Source organism: Mustela nivalis (genome assembly GCF_964662115.1).
Source record: "Mustela nivalis genome assembly, chromosome: 9".
Taxonomy (NCBI): Eukaryota; Metazoa; Chordata; class Mammalia; order Carnivora; family Mustelidae; genus Mustela; species Mustela nivalis.
In genome coordinates this window covers 116,375,298-116,388,006 of record NC_139028.1, presented here as the reverse complement: position 1 = coordinate 116,388,006, position 12,709 = coordinate 116,375,298, and the positions used below count along the sequence as shown (strand labels likewise).

The 12,709-nt window shown below is 55.5% G+C and overlaps 1 protein-coding gene across 2 annotated transcripts in view; it reads left to right on the top strand.

The window, feature by feature from the left end:
* LTO1 (LTO1 maturation factor of ABCE1) overlaps positions 1 to 12,709 on the top strand; it is a 112,927-nt gene that overhangs the window by 77,697 nt on the left and 22,521 nt on the right. The gene's annotated exons all lie outside the window — the stretch shown is intronic.

Genomic DNA, 12,709 nt, shown 5'->3' with positions numbered 1-12,709 from the left:
GAGGGGACATTTGACTGTATCCCCCTTACCACCTGTTTCCCCTAGATTCACAGTCAGGTTGTTTGAAACATTGTAGCCACGTGCCGAGGTGTCCTGGGACACGAACCAGCGGAAAGGTACTCACGCTCCTGGAGAGGAGAAGTCTGAAGTCAAGGTGTGGTCTGACCACGTGGGTCTGGAGGCTCTGGGGAGGGTCTTTCTAGTCTCTTCCGGCTTCTGGGGCTCCAGGGGCTCCTGGACTGTGGCCGAGCCCCTCCCCCAGCTCTGCCTCTGTCTCCATGGCCTCTTCACTTCTCTTAAGGACACCAGACATGGGTTCGGGACCCATCTGACTCCCGCACAGCCTCATTTTAACCCATTACATCTGCAAAGAGCCTGTTTCCAAATAAGGTCCCCTTCCCAAGCGATTAGAACTTGATCTTTTTGTGGGGGCCGCTCAGCTCACAACTCCGTCTAAACAACAAACAACCTGCTTGCTTGCTTTCTTCACATCCAGGAAATTTGGTTATTGTTGTCTGATGGGCCGCAGGTCGTTACCGAAGGCACAGCCTTCCTTGGAGAGGCCTGAACAGAAGGGATGGTTTTGGAGGGTCTCTAGCCTTCCTGTGAATTCCTGACTGTGTGAAGATGGACATCTGACGGTCAGGCAGCAGGAGGTCCAGGACAGTGGTTCCAAGGAGCAGGGGCGCCCATTCCTTCCCCAAGTAGGAACCATGGAGAGGCTGCCTGGGGCTAGGCCTACGCTCGGTAAAGCCGAGCTTTACACTCGGCCCAGAGGCCGTACTGAGGTCCTGGCCAGTGCCAAAGGCACGTGTTATTAATACAAGGCCTGAAAACTGGGTCTGAGTGTCTGAGCTATGGTCAGAGAGTCCTCCGGTGGTGACCCTTGTACCCAAGACGTAGGGACAGGGGGCAAGTTAAAATTCAGGGCTGAGAAGGGCAACCAGTGACACCTCCATAGGGCATCTCACACCCTGGGAAAGTTTCATAGGGCATCCACCTGATTAGAAAGGATCGTTAGCATATCATTAGCATTCCATCAGCATGCCATTAGCATATATCAGAAGCCACATGATTAGATTATGTCAGATAGTGCTAACTATAGACTAACATGATCTAAAAAGAAAATAAAACAAGGGTCACAATTTCTTCGGCCAAATGAACCTTTGCGAGTTCCTTCCTTCATTCCACGAGACAGTTAGTTCCACGGGCTCGATGATCCCATATGAACGACGGTGGCCTCTGTTTCCCCCACGGGAAGACTAATGGACAGTCAACTTTTAGCGAGCTTGACTCTGTTAGCTTCTGGGGATAAAGGTGGAATTTAAAATACCTCCTCGATTTTGTTATTGCTCTCGCTGCTTACACACCAGCACACACAAACCCGGATTTAAAGTGGCCCGTGATGCAGAAATACGTTACTCTCTGTGAGTCTCAATCTCATGATTTATTTCGTTACAACTTGTCCCATGTTTTCCAGAGCGTGTCCCCCAGACCCCTGTCTGGATGGGTGGTTCCCGCTGACTACTAAAGGGGTCATTCACCCCAAGGGAGGACAGGAGCTTCCTCAGCACATCTGTGGGGCTAGAGCATGAAGCCAGTCCCCAGTGGGGGTGGGTGGGTTATTGCCTTCCCTTGATGGCAGCTGTCATAGGCGTGGAGGGTCACTGGAGACTGGGGTGGTGTTTGCTGGCACAGCTCTTCAGAGAGGAAAGAAGTAATTTAACTGCATAAAAAGTTCAAGTCCAAACTAAGTGTCTTAGGAAGCACAGAAGTTTGTTTCTCTCCTCCTAAAAGAAGCCTGGAGGTAAGCAGGCCATGGCCGCTATAAGGCTTCATCAGAAACCCTGTTCCTTCTTTAGTCCGTCTGCTCTACCAGCCTAATGCACAGTTTCCTGGACTCAGAGACACCTCAGGGTCCAGAACGGCTGCAGAAGCCCAGCCATCGCATCTGAGTTCTGGGCAGCAGAGAAAGGAACGGTGGAGGGTGGGAAGAGCTTACTTCCCAGCGGAGCCAGCTCCCTTTCAGGAGTGCCCCTGGGATCCCTTCCTGCCCTTCTTAGTGATTCTTCTCAAAGAATTAGCACAGGATAGAACCTGGGTAGGGAACTGAGATCGCTCCTGTATTTCTTCAGACTCCGCTGCTTGGCTAAGTTAATAAAGACACTTGAACCTCACCGAAGAGGACGTGTGGATGGCACGTACACGTGCGAGAAGTCGTCAGGGAATCGCAGACTGAAACCACGAGACACCCCTGCACACCCGTTAGAACAGTCCAGATCCAAACCCTGCTGACGCCTGACGGCGAGGATGCGCAGGCCGGGAACTCTCGCTCGCCGCGGGCGGGAAGATGGGGCGGTGCTGTCCACTTGGACAACGGTTTGGCAGTTTCTTGTAAAACGAAACATACTGTGACCCGACCATCCAGCAACCGTGCTCCCTGATCTTCCCCCAAAGGAGATGAGAGTGTATGTTCAGACACAACCTGCGCGCGGATGCTGTAGCAGCCGTCTTCGTGACTGCCGGGACCCGGGAGCAGCCGAGCCGTCCCTCAGCAGGCAGGTGGATAAGGCTGTGGTCCATCCAGACAAGGCACAGAGCTCAGTGCTAGAAACAAATGAGCTCTTGAGCTACGAAAAGACATGGGGAAACGTAAAATGTGTCTTACTCAGTGAGAGAAGCCAGTCGGAAGGTGTGCACACTGAGCAATTTCCACCAAATGCGGACGGGGTCCTTCCCGAGGGACTGGCCCAGGGTGACGCGTCTGGGAGAGGCAGCCGGCTCAGCCTGTCCTTCGGGACCAGTCGCTGTCCCCCCCGGCGCCTCCCACACAGGCCTGGGGCCGTCCGCTGAGGCAGAACAATGCTGCCATGTGCAAAGTAAGTGGCCTTTCCTGCCTCCTGGGTGCCTGAAGCCCAGGACTGAGAGCCTAGCACCCTGTGGGTCAGCATCTCCTGCCCACTAACGCCTAGGGCGCTCTCAGAAATCCTTCCTCCTCCCTCTGGCCTGAGAACCCTCTGGGCGGTGCTGGAGTCCATCCCACATACCGCAGAGACCTTCCAGCAGCGAGGGAGAGGAGTACAGAGCAGAGGCCGGCTGGAGAGGGAGAGAGACAGAGAGAGAGAGACAGGGAGACATGCAGAGACAGAGAAGGAGAGATGGAGAGACAGAGAGATTGAAAGAGGAGCGAAGTTTTAGAAGTTCCAAAAGAAGTTTTGGAAGAGGAAGCACCAAACCCTGGGCCCCACCAGGCACCTCCACTGTCCCCTTGTCCCCCTCTCCAGGGGGTACAGACATACAAGCTCTGTCCCTGATCTCACCAGGCTTTCCCTCTGGCTGAAGTCCCGCGAGGATATGCAGAGCGATGAACAGACAATGCCACCCTACCTCGTGGTGATGTCCCCCAGGGACAAGAGCAAAGGCCCTGGGGGAGAGGGGAGACTCCCGGCTGGCGGAGGAGGCTCTGAGCTCATGCCCTTCCACCTGGAGTCAAGGTCAGCGAGCACGAGCCACCATGTTTGTCCAGCTCTAGTCTTTGAATTTCCGAGAGAGGTTGCTCCTTTCCGAAAGCCACTAAGTGCATGGGCCTTGCTCCCAGCACCCCAGTTCTCCCCAGGATGCCCTGAGAATGTCTCACCAATCACACCCCCAGGGCTCCTGGGGGGGTCCATCCGTCGAACTCAGCCAACCAGCAGCCCCCACCCAGACAGGTGACACTGCGTTCCAGAGCTGACAGAAAACAGCTGGATCATTTTCTCTTCCTCCAAGTGCGAACGCCAGCCCAGTCAGGACCCAGAACTGTGCAGCCCGGCCCTCCTAACGGAGCTGGCTTGCGGCTGGGTGAAGACGGAGCATTCGAAGGAAAACAGACAGGATTCGAACCGTTGTTTGATGCCAGTGCTGCCTGGTGGGACAGCTCGCTGGTCTGAAGCAGAAGAAAACACAGGGTTTGTCACAAAGGTCCCTCCTGGTTGGAGATGCTAGGGAACGAACTGAACACCTAGGCCTCCCTCAGAATTAACCAGTCTTTGTACACAGGAGGGCAGAGCCCATAAGGGCCCCACGAGGTTCCCGCCTGGGGATGGGAAGACGGGAAGAATGAGAAAACAGAGTCCAAACTGAGGATGCCCCACATCCCGGGTCACCCGTGAAAGCTGCAGGGGCGGTGATGGGCAAGTCCATGAGGACAGTTAGGCTGAAGGCCAGACTGCGTAGTTGATGTGCCCACATCAGCTCCTGGGTTTTCACACAGGCTTTGAGCGAAAGCTCAGACCCCAAAGCCTCACCCCGTCCTCAACTCCTCCCTGGGCTCTAGCTCCAGCACTTCCTGGGTCCCTAAATAAGCAAGACCTCCTTGCTTTCTTGTTTCTGTTTTCTCTCTTGAATTCCATTGTTCACCTTCATGTCTGGACCGAGTTCTACTCTCCAAGTATCTCCTGAACTGTCACCTCCTCCAGGAAGCTCTTGATCCACCCCAAGAGTGGTCCAGTCCCCCATTGGTGGTAATGTGGCTGGTCCCACCCTACCTAGGAAGTTATGTGCCCTGCCCCCCACTCCAAGGGCGCAGCCCAACCAATGACCGACAGGGGTTCAAAAGTCTGCCTCAGTCTCAGAAAGGCACAACTCAAAGGTGTGGTTTGTGCCAGGCATCCCTGCACCACGTCCTCCCTCCTCTTTCTTCCCTCACAGGCTTCTTCCTTGGTAAACCTCCCGCACCAGAATCCTTGCCTCAAGCTCTGCATCCAGAGAACTGGCCTTGCATGGACTAGAGAACCCAAATGATAGAAACCCCCATGCGGATTTCACCAGCCAGATGCCAGTCTCCCTTGTGGACACGTCCTCAGGATATGGAGTCTGTGTCATCCCCAAAGAATGATTTCACGAACTGGAAACAACGTCCATCAGCTGGTGACTGGGTTGGACAAGGTGCCGCATGTTTGTCGGCAGCAAGAAGGCACAAGCTGCGGGTCTGTGGGACAACATGGGTGAAGCTTGGAAACACCATTGAGGAAGAGAAGCCCCTCCCAAGAGACCACGCGCTGTGTGATTCCTTCGTACAAAATGTCCAGAAAGGGGAACCGATAGAGACAGAGCATGGATTGACCACAGCTTCAGAGGTAGCAGGGGTCCTGCTTGCAGGGAACGAGCCGTGAGTGGGCGTGAGATGTTTGTGGGATGACAGAAATGGCGCAAGTTGGTAAATTCACGAAAACATCATCAAATTATATCTTTGATATGCGTGAATTATGTAATTGTAAAATTTACTCCAGAAAGTTGTTTATGGCCTCCCCATTGGACGCAGGACCTTCTGGATGTGAGTCTGTGGGTGAGAGCACCCATCTTCCCGTTTGCTACATTTTCCGCAGTGAGAGTCAGGTGAAATCCTTACCGTCAACTATCAGGTTTATAAAAGCATTATGAGGTTTTGGGGATTAATCGGGCAAAAGAAAAGGTACTGGTTATTTGTCTCTTCTTGGGCTCAGACCCGTGGCCTACACTCTGGATGCAGAGGAGTCATTTCTGTCACCCATGAGCATGCATCCTTGTGGGGACATGGTTTTGTTTGTTTGTGTTTTAAAGATGATCGCAGGGAGAAGTTCCCAGGCTGTATATCTCTGGAGCAGTGTTCCTCAGACCGCGTCCATCAAAGTCACATGAAAAACTTGGTAGAAATGCAGATTCCCGGCCCCCAACCCAGATACTATGGACTCGAACCTCTAGGTTGTCCCTGGAATCTGCATTTTCACAGCTCCCTGCGGATCCTCAGTTCCAGCAAAGTCTGAGAGTTGATTACGGGGACGGGACCTTGGGTCTAGCCTTGCAAAATCATCCCGGCTGTGGCTGTTGGGGACGGACTGTGAGGACGGCCCTCAACTCTCCACATTCCATTGGAAAAACGTATTTGTTATCCCAGAAACACACTTGCATGGAAATATTTTCTGTGCCCCGCGCCTGTGTAAGTGATCAGACGGTTTGCAGTGAGGGACAGGTGCTGTTTCGGAAGCTGTTTCAGAGCCCGGGGAGGAGACCTGTTCTTTGAGGGATGGATAGGAGCAGAGGCTGTCGTCACAGTGGGCCAGGCTCCCACCTTCTGCGTGGAGTCCCCAGGGGGTGGAGAGCCACGGTGCCAGCCGCAGAACCACGAACATAGGGACCCAGGAACGTGGCTTCTGCAGACCATTGCTTATCACGGTGCGGCTGGTTTAAAGGTGAAGACAACTTGCCACCGGGTCTTTGGCTCATAGACTTGAAAATGAGCACTCCTGTAGGGTCTGTCCAGCTTCTGCAAATAGGTGTAGTGACGCCAGCATTGCCACACTTAACTGCTGCGGGCCGCCCGAGGTCGGGTCTTGGAGGAATGGTCACAGGAGCCCCTGTTTCCAGAGATGCTGTGAGTCCTGTGGGGAAATGGGAAACACACAGGCCCCCATGGTCATCCCGGAGTTAGTGGGCAGTGGGTGGGGTCTCCTTCTTGGAGGAAAGGCTCACAGTTTATTTTGGAGGCGAGGGTCGGGGGAGGGGAATTGTTCTTGTCCCCTGGTAAGGGGCAGACTCCCCAGGGAGAAAGGGTAGCTTTTTAACCAAGAGCCAGAAGGCCAATGCCACTATCCCAGGCCCCTGAGCCCCCAGTCCCCAGGAACTGTCCTGAGAGTCTGGCAAGGTGAGAGCCGGGGAGCAGGGCCAGCCGGGGCTCTGGGCTGTCGCTCACCCAGAGGTGGAGGAGAGCCCGGCCGAGGCTTCTTCTCTGACAGCGGGAGACACCCCTACCCTGCGGTGGGAGTAAAAGCGCTGGCTCCCAGGGGCGCCCCACCCTTGCTCGTGTCCCTGCAGGAAGCAGGAGGCAAGCCCAGGGCCCACCGCCCAGAAGAAGGGCTGGCGTTGGCTTGGTGGGACTTGGGAGCGGGCGGTCACACCACTGTGCGCCCGTGGGGCGGCCCTCCCAGCCTGCCTCCTGCGGGGCCAAGAGCACTAACGGAGGAGGGGGGATGAGAGCGCTACGCCCCCATCAATCCCGCTGCAGAGGACAAGGGACACTTGGTTCCTGCCAATCCCATAAGCCCAAGGGGGATGAAGGGCCTCCGGCGAGGCCTCCAAACGGGGCTCAGGCCGGACACGCACCCACATTGCCCGGAGAGCTCGTTACAGGTGCGAGTCTCTGCGTGGAGTGTCCGCTGGCTGGGGCGTCGTCCTCTGGCCGCTGGAAAGAACCATCAGACGCTGGGGCGCGTACATGATTTTTTTCCTGGTTCCGGAGGCCAGATGCCCAGATCGAGTTGTCGGCGGGGCCAGGCTCCCTTGCAAGTTTCTGGACGAGGATCCTTCTTGGCCTCCTCCAGCTCCTGGTGGCCGCCAGCAATCCTTGGCGATCCCTGGTTTGTCGCTGTGTCCCTCCGGTCCCTCCCTCTGTCCACACCTAGTGTGTGTGGGTGTCTGTGTCCAAACTTCCCTCTGCCAGTTGGGACGCTGGTCCCTGGGTTAGCCAGCACCGGGCCATGTGTCGTAGGTGCAGACACGTTCGGGTTCACCAGAGGTCCGGGAGGCTGGCGGGCTCGAGAGAGGCGCCACAGAGGAAGGGTCCTTGGGGGAAGCCCTGCCAGACCGGGGGACCCAAGGGAAAGGGCTGCCTGAGGGGCGAAGGCGGAGAGACGGCGATCCCAGGAAGGTTCCGGGCAGGGAGGTGGTCTGGATCCATCGCCGGTGGAGCGTGAGCAGGAGAGGAGCCCACGGCACCCCCGCCTGCCTCTCACTGCGCGCTCCGCTCCATCCCCGAGTCTCTGTTTGCTCGTGCGTGTCCCTCGCTAGACTCCGAGTTCCTCGGGGACACGAGCCTCCCCTCTGCAGCGCCCCGCGTGGCGCCCGCTACGGCGAACCCCCTCCTTTCTCTCGTGCAGGGCCCGGAGAGGCTGGCACGGGCTGCATCGTCAACGCCCCGACCCCAGGCCTTCCTCTTCTGTGTTCATTCCTTCACTCATCCAACACGTGTTTGTTGAGCCGGACAGACGGCATTTGCGGAGGGTTCCCAAGCTCGCATGTGGCGTGTGAGAGACAGAGAGCCGTCCAGGAGACTCCAGGGTCCATACCTGAGCCGTGGGAAGAGCAGACGCCACCGCCCCGAGTTGGAGGGGACCATGGGAAGAGCGGATCTGGAGGGGGTGGGAAGCTTCTCAAACACTTCGTCTGGGAGAGGTCCACCCGGGGGACAGGCAAGGGGGGACACGGGCCAGGCAGGAGGGAAGGGCGGACTGAGACGCAGGTGGAAGGTGGGAGCCCTTGGCTGATGGGTGGTCTTCAAAGCAATTTCTGAGTCAAGGCGTCCTCGGGGTCAAAGATGGTGACTGTCCCTCCCTAATGGGGTCCCTACTCCAGGCAAGGAGGAAGAGACCAGGGTTGATGGGCAAGCAGCTTCTGTCCTTTCTCAGAGCTTTCCCCGGGGTCCCAGCTCGTGATTTTACCACGAGTCAGGAAGTCGCACGTTTGCGGTTGCTCCTTCGGGGACAAGTCGGGGGAAGGGGCCAGGTCTTGGAAAGGCCGGCAGCTCACAGGGTCTGCCTTTGGGGACGAGGACATGGAAGAGCGCAGGAAAACCAGCAAGGACATGCCTGTGGGGAGGCCAGAGTGCGGTGGTCCAGGCCTTCCTGGGCACTTAAAAGCACAAAACTACTCTAACGACTCGGGATGCCTGGGTGGCTCCGTCGGTTGGGCGTCTGTCTGCGGCTCAGGTCATGATCCCAGAGTCCGGGATGGGGCCCTGCACGGGGCTCCCTGCTCCGCGGGCCGCCTGCTTCTCCCGCTCCTTCCCATTCTTGCTCTCTCTCTGTCACTATGTCTCTCTCTGTCTCAAATAAAAACCCCAACTACTCCAGCTGCTCAAACTCCCCAGGAACTAGGGCGATGAAGCCTTCCAAGCAGGGGATTTCAGCCGGGGCACTGCTGGCGTTTGGGCCTGAGGACTCTTCGTGGCGGGCCATCCCGGGCACGTCGTCTCTGCGCCAGCACCCCCTGGCCCCCACCGACTACATGCCAAAGCATCCCTCTGACTGCAGCAAAATGCCTCTGGTCTTTCTGGACAATTCTGGCGTGGGGGGTGGGGGGATCAGTCTGGAAAGATTAGAAGGGATTAACTAAATTGTGTGTAACGGAGTCATTTACTGAGACTTTTCACGCCTGCCCCTCCCTGCAGACCCTGTTCGTACACAGGAAGAAGTGGGGCCGGCCAGGCCATCCAGCTCCAGATGTCCCAGAAGATTCTTCCAAACACAGACACACACATTTGCCGTGTACAGTGTAGGTGCACACGGCTGTCAAGCCCTTGTGTACGAACACAGTCTGGTTTTTCTTGGCAGAGTCTTGGGGTCACTCTTGGCCAAGGTGCGGACCCCTCCGCCATCAGGCACCGCTGGCCATGCGGGAAAGTTTCCCAGAGGGACGCGAGTCCTAAACCGAGTGTGTTGGCAGTGGGGCTGCTTCCCCGCTGGACCTCTGTTTCTGGGGTGTGTTTGTGGCACAGTGACCAGCTGGGACCCACAATGGTGAGGAGAAGTCGTTATGTGATCCGCCACGAGGGCCACGGCCATGGCTGGGGCAGTGGGCTGCAAGCCACACGAACTGCTGAGCCCTCGAGGAAAAGGTGGAGGAAACCCACACAGGGACACGTGGATATTCTTGGCATCGCCAAGGGCAGTGCTGGCCCTGTGGAGCCTGGGGAGGGTGCGTGGGGGGTGGGCACAGAGGGGTCAGGGTGCTGCAGCTGGAAGCCACGGCTCTGGGGTGGCGTCTCCTGTTGCCATGGAGCAAGTGTTAACCCTGGCAGGCCACATGTGTGGCCTGGAACTTCGTGCTTTTTAAAAAACTGACATCGGTTGAAGCAACCGATTTGTCAAATTATGTATATGCATGAGTTGGACAAAGAAAACTTTACGTATTTTACAACAGCCGTCAAAACAAAATTGATACCTATATTCTCCTGATTTGTCTCAAAAAATCAGAAAATGGTATCGTGCCGAGGGACTGGTAGTCTGGACCCTGAATGCTGTGAGGTGGTTCACCTTGATACGGTGTGGGGGCCACTATTTCTTCTTAAAAATGGGACAGTTCTCTATGTACTGCTTTGTAAGCTGCAGCCTTTAAAAAAATTAATAGACATTTTTAGAACATTTTTAGTTTGCAAAAAAATTGGGCTTGGGTACATCGTGCATCAGTGTGGTCCATTTGTTACAAATGATGAACCAATATTGATACATTATTATTAACTAAGTCTACAGTTTACATCTGGGTTCAGTCTTCGTCCTGTTCGTCCTGTGGTTTTCGACAAATGGATCGTGTCTGTATTGACCACTACAATGTCACACAGACTAGTTGAATTGCCCTAAAAATCCTCCGTGGTCCACCTGCCCATCCCTCCCCCCACACCGGCCCCAGCCAACTGCTTATCATTTCACTCTCTCCGTAGTTTTGCCTCTTCAAGAAGGTCCTAGAGTTCGCATCCTACAATCCACGGCAAACATATTCCCATGTCAAAAATATCCGTCTGTACAATCAGTTTAAAAGGATTCATAGTTTCTCCTCAAACAAATACTTCCCAACATATGTAACAAATACATTGAAGAGTTTTCTTTTTTTATATATATTTGAAACAATCCTTTAATGGCTCATCTTGCACGTACATTTTTGCACACCTACCTGCTGATTTCACGAGGATACATTCCCAAGAGTGGAAGTTCTAGGTCAGAGGGAGGACACGCCCGTCTGGAAGACTTTGGTATGGATGGGCTGGCTTGTAGAGCGACCGGCCCAATGTGCCCTCCTGGGCGCTGGCTGCCACGTGGGTCTGTGTCGTACGAGGTGCGAGGTGTGTCCTTGCGTCGTGTATCAGTCTCCTTTGTCTGTTGTGATGAATGACTGTAACACAACTAAAATTTATTCTCTGACAGTCTGGAGGCCAGAAGTCCCCAAACAAGGTGTCGGCAGGACTGCTCCTTTCTGGAGGGCTCCGGGGAGTCTGGTCCAGGCTCCCCTCCCCTGGCTATGGGTGGTCATCAGCAAACCCTGGCGTTCCTTGCCTCATGAACTCATCCTCCGTCGGCCCCGTGTTCACATGGCGCGCCCTCTGTGTTTCTCCTCTTCTTGTAATGACACTTGTCACTGGATTTAGGGCACCTAATTAAGCCAGGATGATCTCATCTCGAGATCCTTCCCTTCATCACATCGGCAAAGACCTTTCTCCAAATAAGGTCACGTTCACAGGGACTGGGGATTAGGATGCGGACATCTCTTTCGGGAGGCCACAGTTCCGCACGCCGGCAGCATTCGTACAGAGAAGGAAGGCGCAGAGCCAGACCCCACAGTGCAGGTTCTGGGTATTTGGCAAATGATGGGCTCACCGCTCCCAGCCACACGTACGCGCACCGCTGGCAGCCACTGGCAAGCTGGTCTCTGCGGCTCCATCCCCCTCGGATCCTCGGTCCTGACTTTGTGAAATGCTGAGATGTTTACCCTTTTTACTCTTTTTACCATGATCTGTGATCCCAGACAGTCCTTTGAAGGACAGAATTGGGTTTGTCCAGAAAGATCACCTAGAACTGAAGCTCACGGAATCCTAGTGATGACCCTGACCACGGCGGAGCCAGCGGCGTGCTGGATAAACGTGTGGGCCCGTGCGGCGGTGGGCAAGGGGCTGACCTTCTCCAGCCTGTCTCTTCATCTGTAAAACAGAAATAGTAACGTGTGTGTCAGTGGGGTCCTCAAGGAAACGTAACAGCAAAACGCAGAGGAAAGCTCTGTCAATGCTTTCTTCTGATGAAGGGGCGAGCTCTGCGCTCTCCAGCTTACTCACCCTCCGACTGCTTTCTGAGCACCGATCACTGCTCCCTGCCTTCTTGGTCCTCCTTTAGCACAGTGTGGGGCTTTGCCCAGATGTCCTGCCAGGAGTCCGCTCGGGGTGCGCGGCCCCCTTTCCCGTCGGTGGCGTGTCCGTAGGTGAACAGTCAGTATGACCCTCCTTTTGCCCCTCCGGGAGCTATTGAGTGCCGTGCGGGGCTGGGCCTCCCCGCCACGGCCACGGCCACGGCCAGCCCGGCATTCTTTCCCTTTGTAACTGAGCTCATTTGTCAGAGGAGGTCCCATTCTTTGGAGGAATAATGTGGCCAGGCCCGTGTACTCCAGGCCTTTTGATGTCCACAGTCCTCTTCATGTTCCAGATAAGAAGGTCAGCAAGGAGATGGTGCTCCTAGGGGACGTTTCACTGGGGCCGTTCTCAGTGACTCAGACCCCTCTTGGCTCAGGGGAGGCCCTGAGTGGACAACCCTCGAGCCCACGAGCTGTGCTTCGTGGGAGACGATGTGGATCCTCAGCCCCACCAGGACGGCTAGAATCATGAAGACGGATACGAGCAAGTGTCGGGGTTGATGACGCTGTGGCGAGATCGGAGCCCTCCTTCCCCGAGGGTGGGAGTGTATGAGGCAGCTGCTTCGGGAAACAGGCCGGCAGGTCCTCAAGCAGTTCGAGCCAGAGTTCCCATAGGACCCACCCGTCCTTCTCCTAGATACAGACCCAAGACAAGCCTCACGAAAGCCTGTGCGTAAACGCTCATAACAGCTTGATTCACCATAGAAGGAGGCAAGAACCCAAGGTTCCATCCACTGGGGAATGAATAATCATCAATGGACTGTGACTCAGTTTTAGAAGGAGTGAGGTCCTGGCATGTGCTACT